At 37.6% G+C, this 22,224-nt stretch overlaps 1 protein-coding gene and 1 long non-coding RNA gene across 2 annotated transcripts in view; one reads left to right on the forward strand and one right to left on the reverse strand.

Annotated features, from left to right (window-relative positions):
* The window catches only part of LOC141386280 (uncharacterized), a 48,449-nt gene extending 31,048 nt beyond the window's left edge, over positions 1-17,401 (reverse strand). The window contains exons 1-2 of the long non-coding RNA XR_012407968.1: positions 17,213-17,401; positions 12,044-12,216 (exon numbers count right to left, since the gene is read on the reverse strand). This is a non-coding gene — a long non-coding RNA (uncharacterized lncRNA). The remainder of the gene's footprint in view (positions 1-12,043; positions 12,217-17,212) is intronic.
* The window catches only part of kyat3.2 (kynurenine aminotransferase 3, tandem duplicate 2), an 808,856-nt gene that overhangs the window by 619,265 nt on the left and 167,367 nt on the right, over positions 1-22,224 (forward strand). The gene's annotated exons all lie outside the window — the stretch shown is intronic.

A 22,224-nucleotide genomic window follows, 5' to 3' on the forward strand; every position in this document is an offset into this window, starting at 1 on the left:
AACATCAACCTGCAGTCTTGACACGCTCCCCACATCATTCTTCAAAACGGTGTTTACCTGTTTAGAAATGGATCTTCTAAAAGTGGTAAATGCTTCACTTCTATCAGGGATTTTTCCAACCTCACTTAGAACTGCAGTTGTTAAACCTCTCTTGAAGAAGAGCAACCTGGATAACACCCTATTGAGCAATTACAGGCCAATCTCAAATCTCCCTTTCATTGGCAAAATTATTGAAAAAGTTGTTTTTAACCAGGTTAACAAGTTCTTAAACTTCAGGGGGTGTTTAGACAATTTTCAATCAGGGTTCAGAGCACATCACAGTACAGAGAGCGCTCTTATAAAGATAATCAATGATATACGCCTAAATACAGATTCAGGTAAAATAACAGTGCTGGTATTGTTGGATCTCAGTGCTGCATTTGACACTGTCGATCACAGCATACTTCTGGATAGGCTGGAAAACTGGGTTGGGCTATCTGGCACGGTCCTCAAATGGTTTAGATCTTACCTAGAAGGTAGAGGTTACCATGTCAGTATAGGTGACCATAGGTCGAGGTGGACACCCATGACGTGTGGAGTCCCACAAGGCTCGATTCTGGCACCTCTGCTGTTCAACCTTTACATGCTCCCTCTGAGCCAAATAATGAGAAAGAACCAAATCTCCTACCACAGCTATGCTGATGACACTCAGATCTACCTAGCCTTACAGCCTAATGACTACAGCCCCATTGACACCCTCTGCCAATGCATTGATGAAATGAGCAATTGGATGTGCCAAAACTTTCTTCAGTTAAACAAAGAGAAAACTGAAATGATTGTGTTTGGAAACAAAGATGAGGTTCTCAAGGTAAATGCGTACCTTGGCACTAAAGGTCAAACGACAAAAAATAAGGTCAAGAATCTTGGTGTGACTCTGGAGTCAGATCTGAGTTTCAACAGTCATGTCAAAGCAGTCAGTAAATCAGCATACTATCATCTCAAAAACATAGCAAGAATCAGATGCTTTTTTTCCAGTGAAGACTTAGAGAAACTTGTTCATGCTTTTATCAGCAGCAGGGTGGATTACTGTAATGGACTCCTCACTGGTCTTCCTAAAAAGACAGTCAGACAGTTGCAGCTCATCCAGAACGCTGCAGCCAGAATTCTAACCAGAACCAGAAAATCAGAGCACATCACACCTGTCCTCAGGTCTTTACACTGGCTGCCAGTTACATTCAGAATAGATTTTAAAGTATTATTACTGGTCTATAAATCACTAAATGGCCTAGGACCTAAATACATCACAGATATGCTCACTCAATACAAACCTAACAGATCACTCAGATCTTTAGGATCATATAAACTAGAAGTTCCAAGAGTTCAGTCAAAGCAGGGTGAATCGGCTTTTAGCCACTATGCCCCTCACTGCTGGAATCAGCTTCCAGAAATGATCAGATGTGCTCCAACATTAGGCACATTCAAATCAAGACTGAAAACACATTTGTTTAGCTGTGCCTTTACTGAATGAGCACTGTGCTGCGTCCGACAGATCATGTTTTTCTCTTCTTCTTCATTCTTTCATATCACATTTTACCTGTTTTTATGTTTTGTTTTTATGCATTTTTATTATTTGTTTTTATTTTTATTTTACTTGTTTCTTTTATTCTTGTTTATGTAAAGCACTTTGAATTGCCATTGTGTATGAAATGTGCTATATAAATAAACTTGCCTTGCCTTGCCTTGCCTTGCCTTAATAATGTACATTTACGTACTCACAAACATGTTTTTGCATAGTCCCACATCAACAGCAACAAGAAAGTCTTGCAAAACAACATGAACATAATAAGTGCAACAATACTCTTTTTAAGTAAGTGTGTCTTGTATATCTGACAGCAAACATAAAGTGGAAGCAAGAATATTCCTTTAAGTCGAACTAAGGGTTGTCAGGAGTAAAAAACACAATGTGCACCACATTTCTCATTATCCCAAAAAAACATGTACAGGCTGAACACTTTCTGAACACTCAATGTTCAGTCACAGGACCCACACTATAAATACACTAACTGGCCGGTTCAGTCTGTGGCGTGCAGCTATTTGGCGGGTGATAAGGTGCTAATTAGTGGCTCTTAGCAGGAATACCACTTGCAAGGAACGCAATTCACATTGGCGTTGTCGCCAATCTTTTTCGAAGAACTAATGTACCCCCACCTCCTCCCCACCATAACCCTCGCGAACCATCTCCAAGTCTTAAAAGATGTCCCCATTAACACTGCCAACCGGTAACCTGTTTTTTCTCTCCTCCTCAGCAAGTCCAGTCTGACGAATTAAGCTAGTGGAGTCAGTAGATTAAGATAAGAACTTATCTACTGCTTTGAGACAGACTTTTATACGCTGTGTGTTTCTTCGCTCCATTCTTCCTTCCTTAGAGCAGTCAATACATTAGTCAACCTAGGCTATTAGAAATACATGCAAAAATGTACTTATACATGCTTTTCATTAAAGGTTTTAACTCTAGTAAGCAGTAGAACACTAAAAACAATGTGATTTTTTTTCTCACAAATTATTACTACAAGGGCAATTTTTTTCAATGAATAAGCCTTTGTTTTGTGTAATCTTTAACCTGTCCCACCTACACCACCTTATGGGCTATATGCACACAGACTTAAAATTTTCAGCCAGGCAGCCAGAAAGTTTCCGGTGAACAGTCTTTCCATTGCAAAATTGTCACGTTTAAGGTCTGATTTCTTTAAAAGTCAGCAATCTTTACTGCCTGTTAGATATACGATTTGAAGTGGGTCTCAGATCAGAAGCACTGCATTAAATTCCATTTCCCCTGCCATGTCCTTAAAATATGACAGTTTATTTTACCCCAGTATTTTCAATAGAATTTCTGTGCTAGGCTTTTGCTAATGATGGTGATAGTAGTTACAGCGGACTTTCATCTTGTTTTACACTTGAACAAATGCTAAAGTCTATTTATCTAGTTTATTTATAAACAAATTTTGAGAGAATCACATGCTTATGTTGTTCTCAGCTGTTCCAGCATCAGCTCATGATCGAATGTCCAATCAGATGATTCTTAACTCATTATAAATAACCAGAGTTTTCTTATCTCAATATCTTCATCTTGAAGAACCCCAACCCTATACTTTCCCTCCTTTCCAGATGGGCAACACGGCAGCCCGGGGATTAGCACTGTTGCCTCACAGAAAAAAATTCTCTGGTTTAAGTCCCTACTAAACCAGATGACATTTCTGTGCAAAATTTTGCTTGTTCTCCCCGTGCTCACTTGGGTTTTCCCCAGGTTCCTTGGTTTTCTCCCACTGTCCAAATAACACGCCCCCTAAGTAAATTGAACACACAAAATTGATACCATAGTCAATCTCTTACAACTCTCATACATATCCATCACTTAGCTAGAATTAAGCCGGGGAGTTCATCAAGATCTACCTGAGCTCAAACCTCCCTCTTGCCCTGCAAACGAGAGGGAGCCCAGGGCTCGAGGATATCATAAGCTCAGGGCTCTCTCCTGGGACAGCATGCCAAACAAGCTTTTATTATCAATCATCAGCTAAGTGTAAACTCTTAAAATTACATTACAACATCGATGCTGTAAAAACAACAATGTGAAATTAAAAATAGTCACATTAAGCTTTCAATAGAAGTTTATCTTTGGCTTTAAAACTCTAGTGTTGCATAGAGCCAATGGACCTTATTCTGCAATACGGAAAAGCAATTGTTTTTGTGATTATTTTAGAACTTCTGATTCAGTTGCCTAAATGACTAAGAAATTACTAAAAATGACTAGGGATAATAAATGGCAGAAAACTGTCAAACTACTCTCTTTACAAACAAATGTGTTCATGACTTCTTGACTATTTCCTTCAGCTAAGTCTCTAGGTCAGTCAGAGGTTACCACAGCGGAACGAACTGGCAACATTTCCAGCATATGTTTTATGTTTTCTGGCAAAATAACTATACATAACCAGTAAAAAAAATATAATAAGAACATATCAGTTGGAAACATTAGGCAGCATTACAAACTGTTTTAACATCTAAAAATGTTAATAAATGAGACCAGAAGTCTCAGGTTAAAAAAGATTATGATCGCTGTGGGTGCTCAAATCTAAAAATGAAGGTCTATAAGTTGATTTCACTTTCCTGTAATATAAACCATATAGTTAAATGTTTTTTTTTTTTTTTTTTTTTTCTAAAGTAGTGGCCCAACTGCGAGTTTACCCTTTCACCTTTATAAAATCTCAGGTTTTGTATAGCTCAATTATAAGAGCTACTTATATTAGTGCAAGACTCGTGAATTTTACCGAATTGTGTGAACTGGAAATAAGATATAGTCTAAAAAGTCCACACATTGCATTTCAAAAAACCTGCATTTTGATGGTAACACCAGCCATACATAATTCCTTGACACATGCAACTTGATACTGTCATTATTTTTACACCACCTAGAGTGTGCTTAAACACGTCATATGATGCCACTTTTGGCAATATGTAATTTAAGTAATTTAATGTCCTTAGAATATGTCTGTGAAGTTTCAGCTCAAAATGCATCACAGATCATGTGTTATTAGATGCCACTTTATGGAACTTAGAATGGAATGCAATATGGCACTTTATGGAATGGTAAATATATCAACTAATTTTCCTGCACATGATGCTTAATTTTTCTGGATATGTAGTTAGTATCACTCCCACTTTTGAAAGTCCAAATAAAGGGATATTATTATTATTATTAGTAGTAGTAGTAGTAGTAGTAGTAGTTGTAGTAGTAGTATAAATTAATTAATAAATTAATTACTTAATTAATTTATTAATTAATTTATTTAATTTATTTTTATTATTATTATTTTTTTTTTTTTTTGTTATAAACACTCACAGTCCTAAGACATGCAGTGTAAGCAAATTGGGTTAACAAAAAATGGCTATAGTGTATGAATGTTTGTATGAATGAGCGCATGGGTGTTTCCCACTGCTGGGATGCGACTGGAAGAGCAGCAAGGGCTGACATTCAGAATCTATATTTGATCTAATTTTTCCAGGTCAATTTTTTCTGTTAATTTTCCCTAATGTGCGTGGAGTCACGTGTCCCTGCTCTGTTAAGGTTGAATGATACTTATATCATGAATTATATTTATTATAATATTATGTTATTATACATCAAGGGTACGAGTACAGTCTGCGCACTGCGCATTGGTTGGTTTGTTAGCAGTGACAATGATGGGTGGCGCAGAGTACCGCGTTTTAGGCAATTTGTGTTTTAATTTCACAAGTACACAAGTATTCACAGCCTTTGCTCAATACTTGGTTGATGCATTTTTGGCAGCAATTACAGCCTCAAGTCTTTTTGAATATAATGCCACAAGCTTGGCACACTTGTCTTTGGGAATTTTTGCTCATTCATCTTTGTAGTTCCTCTCAAGCTCTATTAGGTTGCATGGGAAGCGACGGTGTACAGCCATTTTCAGATCTCTCCAGAAATGTTTAATAGGATTTAGGTCTGGGCTCTGGCTGGGCCCATTCACAGAGTTGTTGTGAAGTCACTCTATTGAAATTTTGGTGGTGTGCTTTGGGTCATGCTTCACTGTAGGGATAGTTTTATTTAGGTGATGAGCTGTGCCTGGTTTTCTCCAAAGGTAACGCCTGACATTCACTCCATCAGACCAGAGAATTTCGTCTCTTATGGTCAGATAGTCCTTCGAGTGCCTTTTGGCAAATTTTAGGCAGGCTACTGTATGCCTTTTACTAAGGAGTGGCTTCCATCTGGCCATACAGGCCTGATTGGTGGGTTGCTGCACAGATGTTTGTCCTTCTGTAAGGTTCTCCTCACTCCAACGAAGAACGCTGGAGCTCAGACAGAGTGACCATCAGGTTATTGATCACCTCCCTGCCTAAGGCCCTTCTCCCCTAATCACTTAGCTTAGATGGCCAGCCAGCTCTAGGAAGAGTCCTGGTGGTTCCAAACATCTTCCACTTTCGGAAGATGGAGGCCACTGTGCTCAATGGAACTTTTAGAGCAGCAGAAATGTTTCTGTTACTTTCCCCAGCCTTGAGCCTTGAGACAATCCTGTCTCGGAGGTCTACAGACAATTCCTTTGTCTTCTTGCTTGGTTTGTGCTTTGACATGCACTGTCAACCCTCGGACCTTATATAGACAGGTGTATGCCTTTTCAAATCATGTTCAATCAACTGAATTTAGCACAGATGAACTCCAATTAAGCTGCTGAAACATCTCAATAATGATCAGTGGAAACAGAATATACCTGAGCTCAATTTACAGTTTCATGGCATTGGCTGTGAATACTTCTGCACGTGCCATTTTTCAGGTTTTTTATTTTTAATAAATTTGCAACAATTATTTGCAAAAAAAATATTTTATGGGGTATTGTGTGTAAACTTTTGAAGAAATACATGAATTTAATCCATTTTGGAATAAGGCTGCAACATAAAAAAATGTGGAAAAAGAGAAGCGACATGAATACTCTCCTGATGCACTGTCTGTGAGCATATTTACTGTATAAAATATGTCCATGAACCATGGGGGAAACAAAATCAAATAAATAATAAAATAATCGTTAATTAATTGTAACAGTTCAAATGTTCAGTTAATCAACATTTTTATTTTAGGCTGAATCGCTCAGCCCTAAGAGCAGCCATTGCCTGAAACATGTGCCAGAGTAATTAGTGGTTCATTTCGCAGTGGCGATCCCTGATAAATCAGGGACTAGGCTGAAGGATAGTAAGTGTTTTGATTTTGGTGGTCAAAGGTACATGAAGGTTTTGACATTATTAATATGTTTTTTGGAATCATTGTAATTACAATTTCAATTTCTGGTTTGTAAATAACTAAATTGGCGTCAAACATCAATCACCATGAGTATTATAAAGAGACATGGGTACTTAAATGTAATGTTGTGATGTTTGCTTTTTCTTTCTGGTATGGTTTAGGCTATGGTGTAGCATAGGTAATATGTAAAAAATTAAAACTAAAAAAAATATGTAAAAAATAAAACGTTTCACACCGGGAGCTATGTACTTGAGGATTTGAAGAGACATAGTAAGAGTCACGTACTTCCATTGAGGCTGGCTTGCCTTTACTAATTATTGGTTACAATAGGAAAAAGGGTTTTTAACCCTGTCATGTGCTGACCTTTGCTGCCCGAGGGTGGAAAGGTTTCACCGAAAGACTAATGCTAATATTCATTTAGCCTATGCTCTGAAGAGCTGCATCAGTCTCTCTCTCTCTCTTTTCCCATCAGGTGTGTGCAATGACGGATCTGGAGAATGAATGCTTTGTGCTATCCGATCTTATTAAAGCGCAGGATGGACTCACGGGTCTGGCGAGCGCGAGCTGATGTAGCTCTTCCATTTCCAAAAGCATCACTTAGAAATATTCAACAAGGCTTCACCACAGGAGAGCCCCAAGCCATTTTTAATGCCCTTTTAAAGTTCAGCGCAAGCACATGCTCTATTGAACTGTCTTAAAAGGAATCGCTGGAGAAATGCACTGCCGTGGTCCATTCCACCTGATCTTAGTCATACTTAAATGTGTTAGGGCAGAGGAACATCACAAAGGAACGGCCAGATCAACCCTCAGATCTGAACATCAACAGAGCCGAGCGCCACACAAACAGTGCATATGAATCAGGCTTTTAATTTGGGCTCCATAATTTCATGAGTTGTTTCTCGAACCCCCTTTAACTTGAGCCAAGCTAAATATTTGATTGAACGAGCCGGACTGTGATGCCTCTAATCTATTTTTCTTTCTCTAACATTGCATTAATGCACAAGTAGCCTCCGTTCACTCCCAGCAGGAGTCTTCGTACACTGGCATTCATTCTGATTAATCCTTTGTGCCTTTGTGGAGTTGACGCGGATCCGCAGCGGCCGAAACATGCCCTGAGTGATGACCAAAGATCACTGCAAATGTCACACTGTAAACAGAAACCTAATCAAAAGCCCTTTTGCTTTTGTCTGGGAGTCTGAAAACACCTTGTTGACATTCAGACCCCATTTGGCCCCAATAATTATGGCGGATACTCTTGTTTTCTCAAGTAATGCGAGGGTGTTGTTTACCCAGTTCTGAGACCAGCAAACCATCCGTCTTTAGTTTTAGTGCGTGGCTCTCTTAAATAATGAAAGCCGAACAGAGAGGGCATCTCAACGATATTTTCCATTTTAATGGTTTTTAAGCAGGGGAAACTACATGAGAGTGAGCAGAGGAGATGTGAGAGGGACCGGCTCCCTGGGACCTAAATGGCTTTTGGGCATGCAATGTGTCTTTGATGTGGGGCCTAACAAGCATCAAACTCGCTTCCAATGGCACTTCACATGCAGCCTGATTGATGTAAGTATTCCATTTGTGTGAGGCACATAGCAAGTTTGCAGCAGATGTACCTTTAATTTGAAATTCACTAATGCCTCCAACTAGATAACATTAAGGGTGATCTTATTAGCTTGTTGTAAGTCTGATCTGATTTTTTTGCTTTTGCATGTTCGTGGCTTCACAGTGCTCAGCGTGAACTCCAGCTCTCGGATTGTCGCTATGCTTGTCAACAGCTGGCATAATGGTATTTGAAATTATTTGCATAGCGGATCAAATTTGCCACCAGAATGCATTAAAAATTAAAGATCGCTAAATCAAACAGCGGTCGCTCTTCAGAAATGTTTGATGTTTGTGTTGACTGAGCAGTGGCGGAAGATTTTGTAAACACAATTATTTCAATTTCGCAAATGTCTAAGGGTCAATCAAGTACAAGAATCTCTTCACAGAAAAGAAAAGGGAAAACTTAAATCTAGTTGGAATGCACATTCCATGTGTTTAGCCTTGAATGCATATGAATGCATTTCCATTGTACATTTGCAAGCTCTTATACATTTTTTGAAGTTTAAATTAGTCTATAAATGTAAACTATGTCAAAAAATAGCAACATATTTTTCTACGTCTTTGTGTCCACATTAATTAACTATGAATATAATATAATATAATATAATATAATATAATATAATATAATATAATATAATATAATATAATATAATATAATATAATATAATATAATATTATATTATATAATATTATATAATATAATTTTCCCAGAGATGGGTTGCGGATTAATAAAGGGACTAAGCCGACAAGAAAATGAATGAATATAATATAATATAATATAATATAATATAATATAATATAATATAATATAATATAATATAATATAATATAATATAATATAATATTCATTTTAGATTAGTCCCTTTATTAATCTGGGGTCACCACAGCGGAATGAACCACCAATTTATCCAGCATCTGCTGTACGCAGCAGGTGCCCTTCCAGCTGCAACCCATCACAGGAAAACACCCATACACTTGAACATATACCCATACTTATTTACATAAAAAAAATGCTTTTCATATAACAAGACAGCTAGTATAAAACATGTTGCTAGTTTTGCTTTCCCTTTGACATCATCTATGTTGTCAAGAAGGGCATGTGATAAATGGTGGTAAAGCGGGTGGGGGGGGGGATTCTAACATTTTATTTTGGTGTAGGAATAGCCTAGTAATCCAATTATTACTAGATTTTATCTTGTCCTGTGGTTAATCAAATAATTCAATTGTTTACAACTACTTGGTCAGGCAACTTTGTTTTTTTGTTTGTCACTTCCAGCTTTCCATTTTAACAGCCTGGTAAAAGATATAGAAAGTTCTTTTTTTTTTTTAAATCACCAATGGTCTGGAGTCATATAGTTCCTGTGGTCAGTGGAACTACAAAATAAGTTTTTATTTTACCCCCTGGTTGGTTGTCCCTAGATAACGTTTCAAAGGATGGATAAGCAGGTCTCCATTATTTCGAGGCTGATTGCTTTGACAAAGCACATTAAGGAGGTCACGCTCTTTGTGTTGGGCACTGCAATTGTGTGTCTGCCACAGTGATGGATAACCCCTGGATGAGCTGGCTCACAATTGGCCAAGAATGCAGACAATTATTAGACATAAGCTTAGGTGAAAAACACAAAGGCCTTCCATAAATCATGCACAATCTCGAGTAAATATTGTCTTGTCATCTAGCTATTTGCTTAGCAGCTGGGTGTGCGCATTGTGTCGCTAAATTGATTCACGGTTCAACTGATGGCAAATGTAATAAAACAACACTCAAAAAAGGGTGATAAATTCAAAGGAATCCTTGAGAGACATCCACTTTGTCCTCTCGGAGCCTCGGCGCAGAGATAAGCAATGCCAGATACAGTGACGGCTTTCCGGAATGAGTCTAAATTGTAATTTGAATCTGGAGATTGTATCTATGCAAATCTGGGGTCTGAAGCCACGAAAGAGGTAAGAAACCATGAGCAGCTGATGTCTTGCACTGGAATATGGCGCCATCAAATAGTTTATTCATGCCCGCGCTTGTAAAAGTCACCCCTTCGCAAACAGGAGCATTTGCATTTGATGATGCCCTTCCGAAGGAGACGTCTCGAGCTTGATGGCTTCTTCCCGTTTCATTTTATTTATATATATATATATATTTTTTTTTTTTTTCAACGAGAACAACACATTGTGTTTAATTAGCTTGTTTATTGGTGAGCTAATGAAGTTTGTTTTACAGATACGCTCAAGTATATAAATCGAGAGAGAGTGCAGAAACGACAGGCAGATGAAGGAGATTTTATGAAATGCTGTGTTGTGTGTTTTAGCATTCAACGAGTCTCTTGTAGACGCAGATGTGACAGAAGCAAACTCGCCGCACATCTGATGCCGTTCGCAACTACGAGAGGAAAAAGAAAAAGGGCTTTTTAAAAAAGCTATTTTAACTAACTGCTACCACCGCTCTGGCACAACACGAGGACGCCCTTGGCATAAATAGATCTACATGTTCATTTGGTATATTAAGAGAGGCACACAGTTAAAGAGTGTTCATTACAATTGTAAATGTCTGCCCCGAGGCCCGTAGCCCAGCACTTGATTACATGGGGTCTGCGCTCATGGACACAGCCTGAGTCGGATTGAAAGTCCAGTGCACCTAATTAATTTCATTAGAAAGTGAAGTCATCTTCTAGCAGGAATTAATATTTGGAGCGTCATGTTGCTAATTCATTTCCAGATTTAATTAGCTCAGAGAAGAAATGTTGCTTGGGCAAGAGGACTTTTTAATTATCAGCTTGGATAAATTTGAAAATGTTGATGCCTAAGGGTTGAGTTAATTAAAACCTGCATTATTTTAACTTTAATTAGCTCCCATCTTTGTTTTGCTCCACCATATGGCCATGTCCTGTAGTCAAATTTAGTTAATTAAGCTAATTAAGCTAATCATTTTAATTACTCAAGACAATGTGATTGGATAGAGGATGACTACAAGTTTATGGCCTAGTACTTGTTATTCATTAAGTTGAAGGGACAGAGTTATTTCTGATTGCAGTTGGCAAGCATTGCCGGGCTGTGACAAGCGCTGAGATATTAAGGCTGAAGTATAATTGCATTCCTTGATAAAAACAACATGTCACGAGCACAACTCTTTTAAAGAGGAAAATAATTTAGAGCTGCGTCTATTAGCATTCCGTGTCGGTTGAAGGCCCACTTGCCGATATCTGATTAAATGCTGCAGAATCGCTTGAGTGAGAGGAGCCCCTTTCTCTCCCCCCACCCCGACCCGCTGACCACACTCTAAGACCTGCGATCGCTTGCTCGGGTAATGACACACACGCAGTTTTCAGATTAAACGTTATTAAATGCAGTCATGGATGTCTGGGCGGCGCCCTCTGAAAGGTATGTTTAATCTCGTCTCCGCTTTCTCTCTCTGGTCGTGTGGTATCACTACCTGTTCTTAGCTGAAGAAACTGCTCTGATCATGTGGGATAATGTTGTAGATTAATACACTAGGGTAACAAAACCATACATTTACATTCCCAGAATTCCCTGATGACACTTCACAGTTAGGGATAAGGTACAAATGTCTTTCTTTTCCATGTTTTTTTTTTTTTTTTTTTTTTTTTTTTTACATTTAATTTTGCTTAAGGGTTAGTTAATCCAAAACAGAAAATTCTGTTATTAATTACTCACCCTCATGTCTTTAAATCCCTTGTGAACGTTATCTTTGGAGAACAGATTAAGATATTTTAGATGAAATTTGAGAGCTCTATCTTCCATAGACAGCAGGATTCCAGAGATGTCCAGAAATGTAACCAAAAACAAACCATGTGACTATTCGAAGTTCCAAGGTCACTTTTGTGAGTCTGAAAAAAAAAAAATGGGAAAAAAAATTACTTTGTTCGCCAATGGCTTCGCACATCAGGTCAGGTTGTGCATTTACTTCAGGCAGTATGACATATTACCACTAGGGGCAGTAGCACAACACAAAAGCGTCGTATTGCCAGTAGTAAATTCCGTAAAGTCTAGATTGCACATATCTGCATCAATGTAGCATCTTTTACTTTGTACTGGTTTACAGTACATTATTGTAATGTTTGGGTTTAGGGTTGGGGTAGACATTAATAAAATACAATTTAATGACTAATTTAAAAAGGAACTGTTTTTGCATTACTGTGATAATGAAGTTTAGGTAGCTGTAGACGTAAATAAGAAGCAATAATTTGTGTTAATATCCAACCATGACTGCATTCCTTCTAGCAACAGCCACAAAAATTCATATCCTAATTTTTCAAGATTTCAGATTTTTGGCACACTAAATGAGTTCTTAGTGCATTGTATGTTTACAGCTAAACCAAGTGTCAAACCAAACTAAAAGTGAGAGCTCCCAATTTTATTTAAAATGTCTTAATTTCCCCTAGAATTTCGAAAACAAAAACGATCTAAATTGAAACACCATGGTGGTGAATAATTAAATACTATAAATAACTAAACATTTGAATTATTATTTAAAACTACAATCCATGACACAAATGCAGTATTATCTTTAGTGAAAGTACTTCACCATGACACTTCTAAATGATTAGAATGATTAGAATATCTCATAAGTCTAAAACAAACTTCTCAGCCAATCATGACTGAAAATCTGAAAAATCTGTTACATAAACATAGAAATCTACTGATACAACATGCTCTTGATTTTCAAAAAAAACATTCAAATAGTACAACAACAAGTGTTTTTAAATTTATCCACTTAGAAGAGTGTGAAAAAGGCAATCTTGGTGTGGACAAAAGACCAAACCAATATGTTTTTCAAATGATTAGAGCTAACATAGTTTTATTTGTGTGCTTTTGAAAACTTTTGGTGTTGGAGAACCAAGAGGCAGCAAATTCCTCAACATGTGAGGCAGAAGCTGCCAACAAACAGACGCCTGGAGTCCCTTAGGGGGGTCTGAATGTCCACCCTCACACCCACCCCCCATTGGGATCCACAATCTGACTGGCTAATTGAGGATCCTCATGTGAACACAGAGGGCATTGGGCCTGTGTTTGCTTCCTGGAAGAAGCATTTGTCCCTCTGGGCCAACGACTGCATGTTGTGCTACACATCATGTCCGTTTTGTAACCGCCCACCAGATGCAGAGGCCAAGTGCGGTAATGAAATAATACAGCCAGACATCATGTCCATGGTTTCCATTATTGTTAAAGATTTCGGTTGCCCGATAGCACCACTTAGGTAATTTGTTTCTGTGTATAATCCTGTTGGCTGCTATTAAATTAAACCAACTGGTCATTTGGGTTTTGGGGACTATAAATAAACCCTGTTGCCACGAGGCATGGGCAGTATGTGTTATGTCTCATTTGATTAAAGGGGAAGCACTTTATAATTTCATCTGAAAAAAAGGTGACCTCACTAACCTCACTCGGGCCATCAGATGATCCCAATTAATGGCTAACGTAGTTAATGACTGTCGTCCACTCATATCCATAACCAGTGATTTTTATTTCCCCTCTAATACGGGAAAATCTAAATTATAATCAGCAACATTTTCACATTTAATCACAAGTTTTAGACTATTTCTGCAAATGAGATGTTTGTTAATCATTGTAATTGCCTGTCATTAATGTAAGTGTTGGCCGTGTAGTTTGCTGTGAGGTGAGGATGATGAGATTGAGTTGTGATTTGGCATAAAGCCATGAAAAAGATGGAGACCCAACAGCACTGCTGCCTTTCTTTCGCTTTCTCTTATTGTGATGGAAATTTAAGGCAACTTATGCTGAATTAACACCTGTGGTATGTTATGCTTGACAGTATATATGCTTGAACGCTTATCCTCGGTTTCATCAATGTCATATTTTAGCTGTTACACCATCAAGGTGCAACTGAACACTGAATTAATTATATAACATCCTTTTACATATAAATATCAATGTAGGTGTTTCTGTAATTTAGTACATGGGTGTTTCTGCAACTACAGGCGCTTTGTCCCTAGGGTAGATTTTTATTAAAACTGTCAGATTTTATTAAAACTATCATAACTTATTTTCAAGGTTGCATTATAAAAGGTTGCAGTCTTGGAAAACAGTGATTCATACTCGTTTCCAAGGGTGTTTTTTTTTTCATAGTGATTCATTGACTCTTTTTGTTGCTTCATGTTCAATATTATATCAACATTTAAAAAGCTGATATAATCTGAATAGAGTAAAACATTATTTGTTACATGAAAAGCAATTTATTTACAGAAATTACAGAAATTAATTCTCACTAGCATGAGTAATAATTTTGTCAGTCCCTAAGATTAAATATACAACTGATGAAAATGGTAAATATCACTTGTGAACTTGTTTTATTGTGTATAATTTCGAAAGCTGTAATTAGTCAATAATGGATAAGTTCAGAAAACTTTTTTATCATTAAATGCTTGCTTTTGTGTAGTCATATAAATATTTTTATAAGGTGTGTTGTCTATGCAGTAGCAATAACCACAGCTCACACAGACATCATCTAGCAGATTTTTGATAAATGCAGAGAATTGTTTTAAACAGCTTGATCCTTTCTAAATAAATAAATGAACACACATTGCAATTACAATAAAAAATGGCTTTTTAAAAAAAACCTTTATAATTAATCACACTTTTTTGTAATTAATCATGATCAATCACGAAACGCCGTATTTATTACCGAAATAAAAACACAGGCATTTAAGTGCCATTTGAATTTCAAAACAATCAATTCCAATAACAAACAAAAATGCTTTCCATGTTGGATTCTAAGTGGACTACAAACACACAAACACACAAACACACACACACACACACACAACACACGCATTTAAGTGGACCCGGTGAGCGAGGGATCCCTTCAGATTCATCAACACGCATGATTTTGTTAAACTAAAAGTTCTGTGTGTTGGGGAAAACACGTCAAACTTATGAAGGCTCATGGAAGTAGCTTAAAGGTAGAGAATAGGGCTGTCTTTGACTGTCTTTCACTACAGTACATTTACATAGACACCAATTCTCCGCTTTTATGATTAAGATAATACTGATTAAGAGTTTACCATGTAAGCAGCGATTTTTGATTACCTTAAAGGATCACGTGAGTCCTGAAATGTGAAGGTTTTTCTTTCCGTTCGCCATGAGGTAACAAATTCAATTAAAACATTCTGAATGAAAATATGCTGAATGAGAGTGAACTGCTGAACTGCAGTTAAAGTCTACAGATTAAAAATTAAACACCCAAAATTGCACGAAACTCTGGAGGAAACGCTGGATAGCCTTGTGATGTGACATTAATTGTTTTATACTGAAACTTTCCTTCTAAAAGCGCGTACTTGGTCTTATCCAAATTTCTTTGCATGTAAACACACGCAGGGCCGGAGCAAGCTGAACTGGCGCTCTAGACACACAGCAATCATGCAGCCCTTAACCCGATATATATATATATATATGTATATATATATATATATATATATATATATATATATATATATATATATATATATATATATATATATATATATATATATATATATATAGTTGATGTCAGAATTAGCCCCCCTTTGATTTTTTTATTTTTTTATTTCCCAAATAATGTTCAACAGAGCGAGGAAATTTTCACAGTATGTCTGATAATATTTTTTTCTTCTGCTGAAAGTCTTAATTGTTTTATGTTGGCTATAATAAAAGCAGTTTATTATATATAAATATATATATATTTTATTTAATTTTTTTATGTCAGAATTATTAATGTGTTTATTATTATTAACCCCTTTAGGCTATATATATATATATATATTTTTTTTTTCTTTTTTCTTTTTTTTCTCTAGTCTACAGAACAAACCATCGTCTTAGAAAGTCACTTACCAGTTTTATAATGATTTGATCAGCTGTAGTTTAAATTACGCTGAAGTTTTCCTCTCCTGTAAGGACTTATTATGCTGTCTCTGTTGTCATCTTGTGGATGAACAAAATCACCCCTCTTTGGTCTGTTCAATGACAGGCTAATGGCCGCAGACATGGTGTCTCTCAGAAATATTTTAAAATAGGCACTATTTTTATAAACAAACTGCATAGTTGCAATCTAAATAACTACATTGTTGACTAATCAAAGTCTTAAAAGTACATTATGTTTCTCCGATAGCAGGAATATTTGTCAAACTGTAGAGTGTCCTCTGTGCTTGTTGCTGTATGTGGGCAGAGTAATACACAAGGTTGAATGGTGTAAAGGCTGGACGAGTGCTGTTACTTCCAGAATATCACACATCTATTACCCAATATACTGTATATATACCAATGTCATTGAAATGACTTTTTTCTTATGTCTTATTTATATGACTTGGTATTACATTAATACATTATGTTATAAATCGAAGATAAGACATTCTTTCTAGTTCTGTATCCAACCCAGGCTCATTGTGGAAACGTAGTCCTGCGGACATTTCTGGAGACTGCGGAACACGTCTCGACAGGTAAGTACGGCTGCAGTTTGTGTTTTTGCCAATCCGCGAGAGGCCGCTGTTGTGCGCTTTTTCGCATCTCAAACGCCTCTCGCGAGTGCAGTTCGCGTCTGCGCTGTTTTCGCGTGAACCCACCAGAGGCCGCTGTCCGACTGACCGGATGATTGACTGAGCGACCGGCCAATCGGCTGACCCGCCCTCCCCCTTCCCTGAACCCAACCAATTATACCGATTGACCCGCCCGCTCGCTCGCTTGCCTAAACCCGAGGAACAGTTTACAAAAACCGTCCAAAAAAAGAAAAGCCCAGATTTTTTTTTTCTACCGCGTTTTCGGATTTCACCGCGTTCTCACCCTGTTATGAAACTCATTCACTTAATTTTTGGGATTCTGTTTTTGTCTTACCTGATTGCTGGAATCGCTCTTCCCCGGACTCGAAACCGATCGCCGTGGTCAACTCCTCTCTGCATCTCAAGCCTGCCGACGTACACAGTGAGCTGAGTGGAAAAACGGGTTGCAGCGGGGAAGCCCTCCACAAGGAGGTAAGCGGTCGGCCGGCCAGCCGGCAAACGCGAAAGGGAACAGCTTCACACCGCCCCGTAGCTTTCGCTTGAAAAAAATAAATGCAGCCGTACGTACCTCCCGGGACGTATTCCACTATCTCCAGAAATGCCCACGGGACTACGTTTTCAGAATGAGCTTGGGTTGTCTGTATCAGATTCATTTGACAAAAAGTGACTTTATTTATGAACATACAGAGCATATTAAATCTGTGTCTACTTTGCTTATAAGACTATTAAAAAAATTCATGAATTGGTCCGTTATCATTGAGTGTAACAGATATGTTTATGTAATAACAAAACAAACAGCTTAATTAAATAAATAAAAGAAAACCTCATTAAGCAATTTTGTTTAACCTTTCAGTGTCTTTTTTTATTAACTGCATACTAAATCAGCATTATTTTGTCTTCAAAAATTGAGCAGAACTTAAAATAGCATAACAGAATGTTTGTGTCAGTCAAATAGTATTCAAAACCTGTCACACAACACTCTCATGTCTCCTTGTGAAATTTGCTAATTACTATTTTTTTAAGATAGACCCTGTAGATTCTGTGCCCAGCAGGCCCCAGCGAGACAGAGCTTAATAGATTAACTAACAGAAGGCTGCCGATCAGAGCCCAGCCAGTTGACACCAGGAGTAGCATCTGCTCAAAGGCCATCCCGCTCCACCCAGGGCCAGCGCCACCTCACGAACCCCGGCATGGAAGCTCCAACCTGAGCCACTTGCTAATTCTACCTCCCCCTCGTCTCCTCTCCTCCCACAACCGGCGGCATCGCCAGCCTCTCTATGACACAGTGGCTAATTAGAGGCATGCATATATTTATGACTGCGTTCATGACAAGAGAGAGGCTGCAATCTGCCTTTGTGCACCTAAACAATCCTGCTTTATGGCTTCCAGCTCACGCGCCGGCCTTCTGAAACAGTTACGGCTGTTTTCCAGGAGAGCTGACACTCGAGGAAGAAAATAAATATAGAAGCGCAAGCTCTAAGGGGATAAGCCACAGGCAAAAGAGAAACCTCTTTGGGGTCCATTTGAGGCTGCTTGAACTACATGTTTAATTATATGTAAAGGTCAGGAGGAGTGAAAGGGAAGAAATGCCAGACAGAGAGGCTGTGGTTAAGGCTCTGTTTTCTGCCTAATGATGGTCTCTTGCTTTAGTGCACACTCAGCGAACATCCATCACCCTCAGCTACATCCCTCTGAATTAAAAGCGGCTTGGTAACTCAGACAAGACGGACAATCAGTCCGAGATGATACTTAAGACTATGTTAGTTCAAGAGACTAAATTACCTGATTTTTCTTTTATTTGCTTGTTTGATATTATTTTATTTCTTCTGCCTTTAATAAGCAGAGGCAGATGTTTGGTGTAGCATCTGAACATGTCCAATAGCAACTCTAGGTTTAAGGTGGGAAGCTCTGATTGTCAACCAATGAGAGTTGAGGGAGGGTTCATGGAAAATAGGTTTGAAAACAGCTACTCTTTTACAGTTCTGCTTGCTGATGTAAGTAGCACAATAACAGAATATTTTAAATTGGTGTATTTATTGTATTATCCAGGGTCTGTTTTCTGCTTTCAGATGCTGCTTTCATTCAGTGTGAATGTTAGCTGTAGTCCTAATGTTCTGCTAAAGGAATTTATAAATTTTGCAAAATCTACAAAAAAAAAGGTCATGTCTTTCATTTCCGATAGAATTTCAATCAAACCCAGATAGAAAGAACCTATATGAGGATATATGGGCGTTTATTAAACCTATATGCAGTATATATACACATATATGATAATGCATGTACATAAATAAATGTGCATATACAGGCCATATAGGTCTCCTGTATTGCTTCTTTATATCCACATACTGTATAAGCCCTTTATGTACATACAAGACATGTCTCCTATATAGCTCATATCTCACTATGGTCACTGTCATACATTATACTTAGCTCATATTATCTATTATCAAGGCAGAATGAGTGAATGTGTAGATACAGTATTTGTTCCAACATTCCCTGTTTTGATTTGTGTTACTAAGCAGGAAGAGCAGTCTGAATAATGCATGGAAAATGTTTTTCTTTGTTTGGTAGTAATGTATTGTGCATTTATATAGTGCATTGTGTATGGCCATACACCCAAAGTGCTTTACAATAGTTTGAGAGGGGTTCTCCACACCACCATCAATTGATTAGATTTGTTTTGATACAGCATGAAATTGGTTACAGATATTTTCAAAGTGAAAAGAAAAAAGGTAACCACTATTAAAGCGATCATTAAATTCTCTACCTGATTGCCTAATTTCAACCACATTTTCTAGCCTAAACCACATCTAATCCCATCCCTAACCTATACTAATGAATCTGGCATAATTTGGCAGATGATACTAATAAATTCCCAAAGATAGCTGGAATAATTTTGACAGTCTTAATCTACAATATCATGCCTAATATTTGATGGCCAAAAAATTACTATTTTTAAAAAAATAGCTTTAAGAAGGTGGCACAGCAAGAAGGTTGCTGGTTTGAGCCCCAGCTGGGTCAGTTGGCATTTCTGTGCGCATGTTCAACCCCGTGGGTTTCCTCCAGGTGCTTTGGTTTCCCCCACAATCCAAAGACATGCACTATAAGTGAATTAAATAAGCTAAATTGGCCATAGTATGTGTGTGAATGCATGCATGTATGAGTGTGTCCCAGTGTTGGGTTGCGGCTGGAAGGGCATCCCCTGCGTAAAACATATGCTGGATAAGTTTGCGCTTTATTCCACTGTGGCGACCCCAGATTAATAAAGGGACTAAGTCAAAAAGAAAATGAATCAATGGATAAAGCTGCATAATATCAAAATTAACTCTATGGGCTCTAATTTGATGATCCAGTCGCAAAGTCCAAAGCGTAGGGCGCAAAAGCATTAAGGGTGTGTCTGAACCCACTTTTGCTATTTAAAGGACAGAAAAATCTGCTTTGCGACATGGCGCATGGTCTTACAGGGTTGAGTTTATTCTCTTAATGAGTTATAGGTGTGTTTTGAGTATAAAACCAATCAAAGTCTCATCTTCCATTCCCTTTAAGAGTCAGCTGCATTGTGCCATTGCACATTTGCTTTTTACATGGCAGAAATTTTAAGTAGGAAAACGGAATGCTTCACTAGAGAGAAAACAGTTAAAAAGAGCATCTACAGTGCAAGCTGAGATGAGCCTCCACATTCTTTACTTTCACTTTCACTCTTGTGGATAGGGAAACATGTTGTACACGCAGACATCAATTAGCCTATAAATAATTAATTTTGTTTGTTAAGTGTAAAGATTTGTTTCAAAACTATTTTTAAATTCAGTTCTAATTTTCAGCAAATAAATAAAGGAACAATAAAAGCGAAGTGTGGTCAAATCCGAATACACATGCTATGCCCCATATGGTCTAAAACCTGACAGGTGGACTAATCTAAGCTTGTTTTTAATAAAACAAATATAAATATGCTTATGATAAATAAAACTAATAATAATAATAACATTATACAAAAGCTAATTTTCCTGAATAAACTATTTAGGCTAGAAAATAATATTTTTTTTGTCATATTTTAATAAATTATTTTTCATTTGTAAAGATGTTTGCGTATTGCTTTACAACCTGTGTGTATTAATCAAAGTTTAAGCGAAGCGCACAACTAACGCACTCTGCGTTGGACTATAGACCTGCTTTGATCTGGTCTATTGTACAGTCTATTATAGTTCCTCTAAATAGCAATGCGCAAGCAATGCACCTTAACACACCTCCTTTTTTATACCAGAAGGCCTATGGCTGCACATATGAGCGCAAATGCTTTTTCTATTTAAACAACTTGCTGCAAAACGTCAAAAAAACTCTTGCGCTGAGCTGAAACTAGCAAACAACAATGCTCCGCATTGCGCCGGGTGTATGATAGGGCCCTACATCTGTGCACTCCATTATTTATGTAAACATGTATTTGCCCTCATAATCTTTAATCAAACACCATAACCTTATCTCCACTCTTGAAATGACTTTTCTTTAAATCTGGTGACATGGAATGCTTTTAGGGCGGGGCTCTCAGTGTGTGTCTAGTTTCTGCCCTGCCTTTGCAGGAGGCAGTGGTTTAAATAAATCTGATTCAATTGTGTCTGTCTTGTTGCCACTGAGTATCTGAAAACATTCTGCACCGGAGGGTGCCAACGGTGCACAGTTATCCTCCACAACTGAGTGTAAACTGCCAATCAAATCTTCCTCTATTTTGAAAGCAACTCCTTCTTTCAGTGATCCAATTGTTTCCCAAAGGACAAAATCATGAACCTGCCAACTTTTTTTTCTTCTCATTTCATAAATATTTTCAATTGAATTATAAACTTCCATTTTATGCCGACTTTAAAATACTGGTATTTGTGACGCAGCAAGACCAGAGACTGTGGTAATCAAATGAGGAGTAGCTTTTAAAGGGGTGGTCCACTATGATATTATATTTTAAACTTTAGTTGATGTGTACATTTACATTTACATTTAGTCATTTAGCAGACGCTTTTATCCAAAGCGACTTACAAATGAGTAAGTTACAAATGTGTAATGTAGCTGTGTAAACATAAACAATATCTCTGAATGTAATATTCTCAAAGTTCAGTGCAACAGGAAACATTGGCTTTTCCAGATTTAGCTTAGCAAAGCCTACAGCAAACAAAGTTTGGGGACTACAAAAATGTACATATAGGCTAGTGAGATCACAAATGCTTCAGGGTATGTGCATTCACCATGCGCATACACCCTGCTCAGCAATAAGGCATGGCCAAAGGCTCTGTAATGTTTTAGCAGAGAAAGCTAAAATGCCATCCAAAGGCTACTATTTCCAAAGAGCATCCTTCATTTCTG

Source organism: Danio rerio, chromosome 6, assembly GCF_049306965.1.
Source record: "Danio rerio strain Tuebingen ecotype United States chromosome 6, GRCz12tu, whole genome shotgun sequence".
Classification (NCBI taxonomy): Eukaryota; Metazoa; Chordata; class Actinopteri; order Cypriniformes; family Danionidae; genus Danio; species Danio rerio.